This window comes from Arachis ipaensis, chromosome B10 (assembly GCF_059453495.1).
Source record: "Arachis ipaensis isolate K30076 ecotype BB chromosome B10, ASM5945349v1, whole genome shotgun sequence".
In the NCBI taxonomy this organism is placed as follows: Eukaryota; Viridiplantae; Streptophyta; class Magnoliopsida; order Fabales; family Fabaceae; genus Arachis; species Arachis ipaensis.
In genome coordinates, this window is record NC_142435.1 from 116978290 (window position 1) to 116990425 (window position 12136).

General features: G+C 39.0%; 1 non-coding gene across 1 annotated transcript; it reads right to left on the reverse strand.

The window, feature by feature from the left end:
* Positions 1-600: 600 nt before the first annotated feature.
* LOC148581428 (small nucleolar RNA R71) lies at positions 601-708 on the reverse strand. The gene has a single exon (XR_015899641.1). It is a non-coding gene; the product is annotated as a small nucleolar RNA R71 (small nucleolar RNA).
* Between the last annotated feature and the right edge of the window lie 11428 nt (positions 709-12136).

Below are 12136 nucleotides of genomic sequence, written 5' to 3' on the forward strand. Positions count from 1 at the left end.
CGTGGGATTCGACCCTTACTCACGTAAGGTATTACTTGGACGACCCAGTGCACTTGCTGGTTAGTTGTATCGAAGTTGTGAACCATGGTATTGGCACCATGTTCTTGGCGCCATTGCCAGGGAAAGAAAGAGCCATGAATTTTACATCATTAAAGTGTAATCACGATTACGCGTACCAAGTTGCTCACGTTGCCAGGGATTGTTCGAGCCTGGACATCACAATTTCGTGCACCAAAGATGCTTGGTGACTTTACTGCACCAAATTCCAATTTACATAGAAGAAGCATCTCAATCCCTGCCATTGAAGCAAACAACTTTGAGCTGAAACCTCAATTAGTTTCTCTGATGCAACAGAACTACAAGTTTTATGGACTTCCATTAGAAGATCCTTTTCAGTTCTTAACTGAATTCTTGTAGATCTGTGATACTGTTAAGACCAATGGGGTTGATCCCGAGGTCTACAGGCTTATGCTTTTCCCGTTTGCTGTAAGAGACAGAGCTAGAATATGGTTGGACTCTCAACCTAAGGATAGCCTGAACTCTTGGGATAAGCTGGTCACGGCTTTCTTAACCAAGTTCTTTCCTCCTTAAAAGCTTAGTAAGCTTAGAGTGGATGTTCAAACCTTCAGACAGAAAGAAGGTGAATCCCTCTATGAAGCTTGGGAAAGATACAAGGAACTAACCAAAAAGTGTCCTTCTGACATGCTTTCAGAATGGACCATCCTGGATATATTCTATGATGGTCTGTCTGAATTATCTAAAATGTCATTGGACCATTCTGCAGGTGGATCCATTCACCTAAAGAAAATGCCTGCAAAAGCTCAAGAACTCATTGACATGGTTGCAAATAACCAGTTCATGTACACTTCTGAAAGGAATCCTGTGAATAATGGGACGCCTCAAAGGAAGGGAGTTCTTGAAGTTTATACTCTGAATGCCATATTGGCTCAGAATAAAATATTGACTCAGCAAGTCAATATGATCTCTCAGAGTCTGAATGGATTGAAGAAATCATCCAACAGTACTAAAGAGGCCTCTTCTGAAGAAGAAGCTTATGATCCTGAGAACCCTGCAATAGCAGAGGTAAATTACATGGGTGAACCCTATGGAAATACCTATAATCCCTCATGGAGAAATCATCCAAATTTCTCATAGAAGGATCAACAAAAGCCTCAACAAGGCTTTAATAATGGTGGAAGAAACAGGTTTAGCAATAGCAAGCCTTTTCCATCATCCACTCAGCAACAGACAGAGAATTCTGAGTAGAATCCATCTAGCTTAGCAAATATAGTCTCTGATCTATCTAAGGCCACTCTAAGTTTCATGAATGAAATAAGGTCCTCCATTAGAAATTTGGAGGCACAAGTGGGCCGGCTGAGTAAAAGAGTCACTGAAACTCCTCCTAGTACTTTCCCAAGCAATATAGAAGAGAATCCAAAAAGAGAGTGCAAGGCCATAACCTTACTTGGTATGGCCAAACCCAGAGAGGAGGAGAAAGACGTGAATCCTAGTGAGGAAGACCTCCTGGGACGTCCATTGACCTATAAGGAGTTTCCCTTTGAGGAACCAAAGGAATCTGAGGCTCATCTAGAGACCATAGAGATTCCATTGAACCTCCTTTTACCATTCATGAGCTCTGATGACTATTCATCTTCTGAAGAAGATGAAGACATTTCTGAAGAGCAAGTTGCTCAATATTTAGGAGCAATCATGAAGCTGAATGCCAAATTATTTAGCAATGAGACTTGGGAGGATGAACCTCCATTGCTCATCAAGGAACTAAATGCCTTGGATCAACAAACTCTACCTCAAAAGAAACAGGATCCTGGTAAATTCTTAATACCATGTACCATAGGTACCATGACCTTTGAGAAGGCTCTGTGTGACCTGGGGTCAAGAATAAACTTAATGTCACTCTCTGTAATGGAGAAACTTGGAATGTTTGAGGTGCAAGCTGCCAGAATCTCATTAGAGATGGCAGACAACTCAAGAAAATAGGCTTATGGACAAGTAGAGGACGTGTTAGTAAAGGTTGAAGGCCTTTACATCCCTGCTGATTTCATAATACTAGACACTGGGAAGGATGAGGATGAATCCATCATCCTTAGAAGACCCTTCCTAGCCACAGCAAGAGCTGTGATTGATGTGGACAGAGGAGAATTGGTCCTTCAATTGAATGAGGACTACCTTGTGTTTAAAACTCAAGGTTCTCCTTCTGTAACCATGGAGATGAAGCATGAAAAGCTTCTCTCACTGCAGAGTCAACCAAAGCCCACACAGTCAAACTCTAAGTTTGGTGTTGGGAGGCCACAACCAAACTCTAGGTTTGGTGTTGAACCCCCACATTCAAACTCTAAGTTTGGTGTTGGGAGGTTCCAACCTTGCTCTGATTCCCTGTGAGGCTCCATGAGAGCTCACTGTCAAGCTATTGACATTAAAGAAGCACTTGTTGGGAGGCAACCCAATGTTATTTAATTATATTTAATTATATTTTTATTTTTATTTCATATTTTATTAGGTTGATGATCATTGGAGTCACAAAAACTACTGAAAAATCAAAAACAGAATGAAAAATAGCATTAAAAATAGCACACCCTGGAGGAGGAGCATTCTGGTGTTTAAATGCCAGAAACAAGCATCTATCTGGCATTTAATGCCAGAAACAAGCACCAAGCTGGCGTTTAACGCCAGAAACAAGCATCTACCTGGCGTTAAACGCCAGAAATAGGCTACATTTGGGCGTTTAACGCCAGAAACAAGCAGCAGTCTGGCGTTAAACGCCATGATTGCACAACAAGGGCGTTTTACATGCCTAATTGGAGCAGGGATGTTAAGTCCTTGGCCCCACTGGATCTGTGGATCCCACAGGATCCCCACCACTTCTTCTCTCCTCTTCACACCTTTTCATAACTCTCTTCCACAAATACCCTTCACCAATCACCTCCATTACTCCTCCAAAACCATCATACAACCCACCCATACCCACCCACTCAAATTCAAACCATCACTCTTTCTTTTTCACACATCATTACCACCTAAACCCCCCTGGCCGAACCATTCACACACCTCCATCTTCTCCATCTCTTCTTTTTCTCATCCTTTCTTTCTTCTTTTGCTCGAGGACAAGCAAACATTTTAAGTTTGGTGTGGAAAAGGCATTGTTTTTTTTGTTTTTCCATAACCACTAATGCCTCAAGGGATGCACTTCCCTCCACAAAACTATTGGGAGCAAATCAACACTTCCCTAGGAGAATTAAGCTCCAACATGGGACAACTAAGGATGGAGCACCAAGAGCACTCCATCATCCTCCATGAGATTAGAGAAGATCAAAGAGCTATGAGGGAGGAGCAACAAAGACAAGAAAGAGACATAGAGGAACTCAAGAGCACCATTGGTTCTTCAAGAAAAGGAAGACGTCACCCTTACTAAGGTGGACCCATTCCTTAATCTCCTTGTTCTTATTTTCTGTTTTTCGATTTTTGAGCTTTATGTTTTATTTATGTTTGTGTCTTTACTATATGATCACTAGTGTCTAAGTGTCTATGCCTTAAAGTTATGAATGTCCTATGAATCCATCACCTTTCTTAAATGAAAAAATGTTCTAAAAACAAAAGAATAAGAAGTACATGATTTCGAATTCATCCTTGAAACTAGTTTAATTATTTTGATGTGGTGACAATACTTTTTGTTTTCTGAATGAATGCTTGAACAGTGCATATGTCTTTTGATATTGTGGTTTATGAATGCTAAATATGTTGGCTCTTGAAGAATAAGAAAAAGGAGAAATGTTATTTGAAGATCTGAAAAATCATAAAAATAATTCTTGAAGCAAGAAAAAGCAGTGAATACAAAAGCTTGCGAAAAAAAAGAAAAAAAGAGAAAAATAGCGAAAAAAAAAGAAAAAGAAAAAGCAAGCAGAAAAAGCCAAAAGCTCTTTAAACCAAAAGGCAAGAGCAAAAAGCCAATAGCCCTTAAAACCAAAAGGCAAGGGTAAATAAAAAGGATCCAAGGCTTTGAGCATCAGTAGATAGGAGGGCCTAAAGGAATAAAATCCTGGCCTAAGTGGCTAAACCAAGCTGTTCCTAACCATGTGCTTGTGGCGTGAAGGTGTCAAGTGAAAACTTGAGACTGAGCAGTTAAAGTCAAGGTCCAAAGCAAAAAAGAAGAGTGTGCTTAAGAACCCTGGACACCTCTAATTGGGGACTTTAGCAAAGTTGAGTCACAATCTGAAAAGGTTCATCCAGTTATGTGTCTGTGGCATTTATGTATCCGGTGGTAATACTGGAAAACAAAGTGCTTAGGGCCACAGACAAGACTCATAAAGTAACTGTGTTCAAGAATCAACATACTGAACTAGGAGAATCAATAACACTATCTGAATTCTAAGTTCCTATAGATGCCAATCATTCTGAACTTCAAAGGATAAAGTGAGATGCCAAAACTATTCAAGAGGCAAAAAGCTACTAGTCCCGCTCATCTGATTGGAGCTAAGCTTCACTGATATTTTGGAATTTATAGTATGTTATCTTCTTTTTATCCTATTTGATTTTCAGTTGCTTGGGGACAAGCAACAATTTAAGTTTGGTGTTGTGATGAGCGGATAATTTATACGCTTTTGGCATTATTTTTACATAATTTTCAGTATGATTTAGTTAGTTTTTAATATATTTTTATTAGTTCTTAAATAAAAATCACATTTCTGGACTTTACTATGATATTTTGTGTTTTTCTGTGATTTCAGGTAATTTCTGGTTGAAATTGAGGGACTTGAGCAAAAATCAGATTCAGAGGTTGAAGAAGGATTGCAGATGCTGTTGGATTCTGACCTCCCTAAACTCAAAGTGGATTTTCTGGAGCTACAGAACTCCAAATGGCGTGCTCTCAATTGCGTTGGAAAGTAGACATCCAGGGCTTTCCAGCAATATATAATAGTCCATACTTTGCCCGAGTTTAGATGACGCAAACTGGCGTTCAACGCCAGTTCCATGTTGCATTCTGGAGTTAAATGCCAGAAACAGGTTGCAAAGTGGAGTTAAACACCAGAAACAGGTTACAAACTGGCGTTCAACTCTAAGAGAAGCCTCTACACGTGTAAAGCTCAATGCTCAGCCCAAGCACACACCAAGTGGGCCCCAGAAGTGAATTTCTGCATCATTTACTCATTTCTGTAAACCCTAGTAACTAGTTTAGTATAAATAGGACTTTTTATTATTGTATTCGAAGTCTTGGTTACTCCGGTTCCCCTCTGTGGCCGAGACCAATGAACTTCATTATCACTTATGTATTTTCAACGGTAGAGTTTCTACACACCATAGATTAAGGTGTGGAGCTCTGCTGTTCCTAGAGTATTAATGCGAAGTACTATTGTTTTTCTATTCAATTCAAGCTTATTCCTATTATAAGATATTCATTCGCACCCAAGAACATGATGAATGTGATGATTATGTGATGCTCATCATCATTCTCACTTACGAACGCGTGCCTGACAAACACTTTCATTCTACATGCAAACAAGCTGGAATAAATATCTCTTAGATATCTAATACAGAGGACCAAGTCCGAGATATTAGAGTCTTCGTGGTATAAGTTAGAACCCATGGATGGCCATTCCTGAGATCCGGAAAGTCTAAACCTTGTCTGTGGTAATCCGAGTAGGATCTGAGAAGGGATGGCTGTGACGAGCTTCAAACTCGCGAGTGCTGGGCGTAGTGACAGACGCAAAAGGATAGTAAATCCTATTTCAGTATGATCGAGAACTGACAGATGATTAGCCATGCAGTGACAGCGCATTAGACCATTTTCACAGAGAGGACGGGATGTAGCCATTGACAATGGTGATGCCCAACATACAGCTTGCCATGGAAAGGAGTAGGAATGATTGGATGAAGACAGCAGGAAAGCAGAGGTTCAGAAGGAACGAAAGCATCTCTATACGCTTATCTGAAATTCTCACCAATGAATTACATAAGTATCTCTATCCTAGTTTATATTTTATTTATATTTATTATCAATTCACCATAACCATTTGAATCCGCCTGACTGAGATTTACAAGGTGACCATAGCTTGCTTCAGGCCGACAATCTCCGTGGGATCGACCCTTACTCACGTAAGGTTTATTACTTGGACGACCCAGTGCACTTGCTGGTTAGTTGTGCGAAGTTGTGACAAAGTGTGATTCATGTTTGAGAGCACCAAGTCTTTGGCGCCATTGTTGATGATCACAATTTTTGTGCACCAGGAAGCAGCTATATACTCAGTCTCTGCCGTGGATAAAGCCACTATTGGCTGCTTCTTACTTGACCAAACATTCAAAGACTTTCCAAGAAAGCAACGTAAGCCTGAAGTGCTTCTCCTATCAACTCTATCACCGGTAAAATCTACATCACAATAACCAACTGCAGAGAAATCATCAATCTTAGGATACCAAAGACTAAAATTGGATGTGCCATGAATATATCTAATTATCCTTTTAACTGTAGAAAGATGTGACTCTTTTGGTTTGGATTGGAACCTTGAACACAATCCAACACTTTGTACAATATCGGGTCTAGAGGAAGTTAAGTACATAAGAGAACCAATCATTCCTCTATACCTAGTCTCATCTACATCATTCTCAGTTTCTCCCTTATCTAGTTTTGAATTAGGGTGCATGGGAGTTCCCATGGGTTTGGCATTTTCCATACCAAATTTTTTAACTAATTCCTTGGCATACTTCTCTTGATGAATGAAAATACCTTCTTTAGTTTTTTTAATTTGTAGCCCAAAGAAAAAATTAAGTTCACCCATCATACTTATGTCAAATTCACTTGTCATGAGTTTTCCAAATTCAGTACAATGGGATTCATTGGCTGGTCCAAAAATAATGTCATCAACATATATTTGGACTAAAATGAAGGAATCATTAGAATTTTTGATAAAGAGGGTAGTGTCTGTGGTGCCTCTTTGAAAAAATATTTTTCAAAAGAAAGGTACTAAGTCTCTCACACCAAGCTTTAGGAGCTTGTCTCAAACCATAGAGAGCTTTAGATAATTTGAAAACATGGTTGGAAAACTCTTTATTTTCAAAACCTGGTGGTTGCTCCACATACACTTCCCTATCTATCACACCATTTAAAAATGCACATTTCACATCCATTTGATATAATTTAAAACCAAAAAATGCAGCATAAGCTAAGAGAAGTCTTACGGCTTCCATTCGAGCAACAGGGGCAAAGGATTCATCAAAGTCTATTCCTTCTTCTTGGCCATATCTTTGTGCCACCAGCCTTGCCTTGTTTCTTGCAATGCTACCATCCTCTCCTAGCTTGTTCCGAAAAATCCACTTGGTTCCAGTCATTTTCTTTCCATTTAGCCTAGGAACTAATGTCCAAACTTGGTTCTTCTCAAACTCTTGGAGCTCATTGGTGCACGAAATTGTGATCATCAACAATGGCGCCAAAGGACTTGGAGCTCTTAAACATGAATCACACTTTGTCACAATTTCGCACAACTAACCAGCAAGTGCAATGGGTCATCCAAGTAATACCTTACGTGAGTAAGGGTCGATCCCACGGAGACTGTCGGCTTGAAGCAAGCTGTGGTCACCTTGTAAATCTCAGTCAGTCGAATTCAGATGGTGATGAAGAATTGATAATTAAAAGTTAAATAAAACATAAAATAAAGATAGAGATACTTATGTAATTCTTTGGTTGGAATTTCAGATAAGCGTATGAAGATGCTTTGTTCCTCCTGAACCTCTGCTTTCCTATTGCCTTCTTCCAATCATTCATACTCCTTTCCATGGCAAGATTTATGTTGGGCATCACCGTTGTCAATGGCTACTTCCCGTCCTCTCAGTGAAAACGTTCCAAATGCGTTGTCACCGCACGACTAATCATCTGTCGGTTCTCGATCATGCTGGAATAGGATTCATTGATCCTTTTGCGTCTGTCACTGATGAGAGAACTTTTGCGTGGTCTAGAATTTTGTGGACAAATCCTCGTTGCAAGTATAGTTTCTAAACCTTCAAAAGTCCTTTCATACAAACATTTGGTTGTCACAAGTAACAAACCGCTTAAAATTAATAACCGAGTATTTAAACATCGGGTCGTCTTCTCAAGGAATTGCAGGGAGGTATGTTCTTATTATTGGTTATGCAAGGATATGTTTGGGGTTTTGGATTAAGGTAAAAAGTTAGTTGAATGACAAGTAAAATAAAATAATAATAATTGTAAAATAAACTCTTGGCAAAGTATGAGAACTGGAAGTCCTGTCCTAGTTATCCTTATCGATTATGATGAGAGTTGGATTTTTCTCCCACTTTGTTAACCTCTAACTATGAAGGTAAGTTAAGTGGATGAATTAATTTCGATTCCTCGAGTCCTAGTCTTTCCTTGGGAAAGGCTAGAGTTATTGGAACTCAAATTACTTCTTGAAGAATTCCAATTTTCAATCAACAATGAGTTTGATAACTCAAGAGTCACCAATTAATCAACCAAAGCCAAAAGGGAAAAATCTAAATTATTTATATAAATAAAAGAAAGCAATCATAAATCTGAAATACCTCAAATAATATTAATTAAGAAAATCATAACATGAATGTAGCATAAGCCAAATAGGCAACATATCTAATATAAGCATTAAAATATCTGAGAGTAAGAGATAAATATAAAGTAAAAGAACATTGAACCTGGGATTGAGAGTCACTCCTAAAACTAAGAGAAGTCCTAAATCCTAATCTTAAGAGAGAGGAGAGAACCTCTCTCTCTAAAAGCTACATCTACTCCTAAAATTGTGAATGTGAAAGCTTGTTTATGAATGGATGTATTCCCCCACTTTATAGTCTCTAATCTGTGTTTTTCTGGGCCGCAAACTGGGTCAGAAACAGCCCAGAATTCGCTGGTTGCAAATTCAAACACGCTGATTTTCGTCACTGCGACGCAGCCGCATGGGTCATGCGATCGCGTCACCCAGCGTTAGGGCAACTATGGTATATTATATATTAAATCGAAGCCCCGAACGTTAGCTTTCCAACGCAACTAGAACTACGTCGTTTGGACCTCTATAGCTCAAGTTATAGCTGTTTGAGTGCAGAGAGGTCAGGCTGAACAGCTTAGCAACTTCTTCAACTTCTTGTATTCCTTCCACTTTTGCATGCTTCCTTTCTATCCTCCAAGCCATTCCTGCCCTGTAATCTCTGAAATCACTTAACACACATATCAAGGCATCTAATGGTAACAAGAGAGGATTTAAACAGAGGGAACTTAAGACCAAAGAAGCATGTTTTCAATCAAAGCACATAATTAGGAAGGCAAATGTAAAACCATGCAAATAGTATGAATAAGTGGGTAAAGAGTTGATAAAATCCACTCAATTGAGCACAAGATAAACAATAAAATAGTGGTTTATCAGTCACACACCCAACAATCACGAGTTTGAAGCTCGTCACAGTCATCCCTTCCCAGATCCTACTCAGAATACCACAGACAAGGTTTAGACGTTCCGGATCTCAGGAATGGCCGCCTATAATTCTAGCCTATACCACGAAGGTTCCAATCTGAGATTAAAAACCCAAGAGATACACATTCAAGCTTGTTTGCATGTAGAACGGAAGTGGTTGTCAGTCACGCGTTCATAGGTGAGAATGGTGATGAGTGTCACATAATCATCACATTCATCATGTTCTTGGGTGCGAATGAATATCTTGGAGAAGAAATAGACTTGAGTTGAATAGAAAAATAATAGTACTTTGTATTAATTCATGAAGAACAGCAGAGCTCCACACCTTAATCTATGGTGTGTAGAAATTCCACCGTTGAAAATACATAAGAACAAGGTCTAGGCATGGCCGAATGGCCAGCCTCCCAAAGAGGGTTCAATCATCAAAACATGATTCCAAGATGATCAAAAGATGAAAATACAATAGCAAAAGGTCTTATTTATAGAGAACTAGTAACCTAGGGTTTACAGAAATAGGGAATTAATGCAGAAATCTTCTTCCGGGCCCACTTGGTGTGTGCTTGGGCTGAGCATTGAAGCTTCCATGTGTAGAGACTTTTCTTGGAGTTAAACGCCAGCTTTTGTGCCAGTTTGGGCATTTAACTCCAGCTTTTGTGCCAGTTCCGGCGTTAAACGCCAGAATTCTTGAGCTGACATGGAACGCCTATTTGGGCCATCAAATCTTAGGCAAAGTATGGACTATTATATATTGCTGGAAATCCCAGAATGTCTACTTTCCAACGCAATTGAGAGCGTGCCAATTGGGCTTCTGTAGCTGCAGAAAATCCACTTCGAGTTCAGGGAGGTCCGAATCCAACAACATCTGCAGTCCTTTTTCAGCCTCTGAATCAGATTTTTGCTCAGCTCCCTCAATTTCAGCCAGAAAATACCTGAAATTACAGAAAAATGCACAAACTCATAGTAAAGTCCAGAAAAGTGATTTTTATTTAAAAACTAATAAAAACATAATAAAAATTAACCAAAATATACTAAAAACAATGCCAAAAAGCGTATAAATTATCCGCTCATCACAACACCAAACTTAAATTATTGCTTGTCCCCAAGCAACTGAAAATCAAATAGGATAAAAAGAAGAGAATATACAATGAATTCCAAAAACATCTATGAAGATCAGTATTAATTAGATGAGCGGGGCTTTTAGCTTTTTGCTTCTGAATAGTTTTGGCATCTCAGTTTATCCTTTGAAGTTCAGAATGATTGGCTTCTATAGGAACTCAGAATCCAGATAGTGTTATTGATTCTCCTAGTTAAGTATGTTGATTCTTGAACACATCTACTTTATGAGTCTTGGCCGTGACCCTAAGCATTTTGTTTTCCAGTATTACTACCGGATACATAAATGCCACAGACACATAACTGGGTGAACCTTTTCAGATTGTGACTCAGCTTTGCTAGAGTCCCCAATTAGAGGTGTCCAGAGCTCTTAAGCACACTCTTTTTGCTTTTGGACTACGACTTCAACCGCTCAGTCTTAAGTTTTCACTTGACATCTTCACGCCACAAGCACATGGTTAGGGACAGCTTGGTTTAGCCGCTTAGGCCAGGATTTTATTCCTGTGGGCCCTCCTATCCACTGATGCTCAAAGCCTTGGATCCTTTTTATCACCCTTGCCTTTTGGTTTAAAGGGGTATTGGCTTTTTTTGCTTGCTTTTCCTTTTTTTATTTCTTTTTCTTTTCTCTTTTTTTTTTCGCATATATCCTTTTTTTCTGCAAGCTTTTCACTGCTTTTTCTTGCTTCAAGAATTAGTTTTATGATTTTTCAGATCATCAGATAACATTTTTCCTTTTCCCATCATTCTTTCAAGAGCCAACAATTTTAACATTCATAAACAATCAAATTAAAAAATATGCACTGTTCAAGTATTCATTTAGAAAAACAATAGTATTGCCACCACATCAAAATAATTAAACTGTTTTAAAATTCAAAATTTATGTACTTCTTTTTCTTTTTCAATTAAAAACATTTTTCATTTAAGAAAGGTGATGGATTCATTTTCATAGCTTGAAGGCATAGACACTCAGACCCTAGTGATCATATAATAAAGACACAAACATGAATAAACATAAAGCATAAAAATTCGAAAAACAGAAAATAAGGAACAAGAAAATTAAAGAACGGGTCCACCTTAGTGATGGCGGCTTGTTCTTCCTCTTGAAGATCTTATGGAGTGCTTGAGCTCCTCAATGTCTCTTCCTTGCCTTTGTTGTTCCTCTCTCATGGTTCTTTGGTCTTCTCTAATTTCATGGAGGAGGAGGGAATGCTCTTGGTGCTCCACCCTTAGTTGTCCCATGTTGGAACTTAATTCTCCTAGGGAGGTGTTGATTTGCTCCCAATAGTTTTGTGGAGAAAAATGCATCCCTTGAGGCATCTCAGGAATTTCATGATGAGGAGTTTCCTCATGCTCTTGTCCATGAGTGGGGTCTCTTGTTTGCTCCATCTTTTTCTTAGTGATGGGCTTGTCCTCATCAATAAGGATGTCTCCCTCTATGTCAATTCCAACTGAATTGCAGAGGTGACAAATGAGGTGAGGGAAGGCTAACCTTACTACAGTAGAGGACTTATCCGCCACCTTGTAGAGTTCTTGGGATATAACCTCATGAACTTCTACTTCCTCTCTAATCATGATGCTATGAA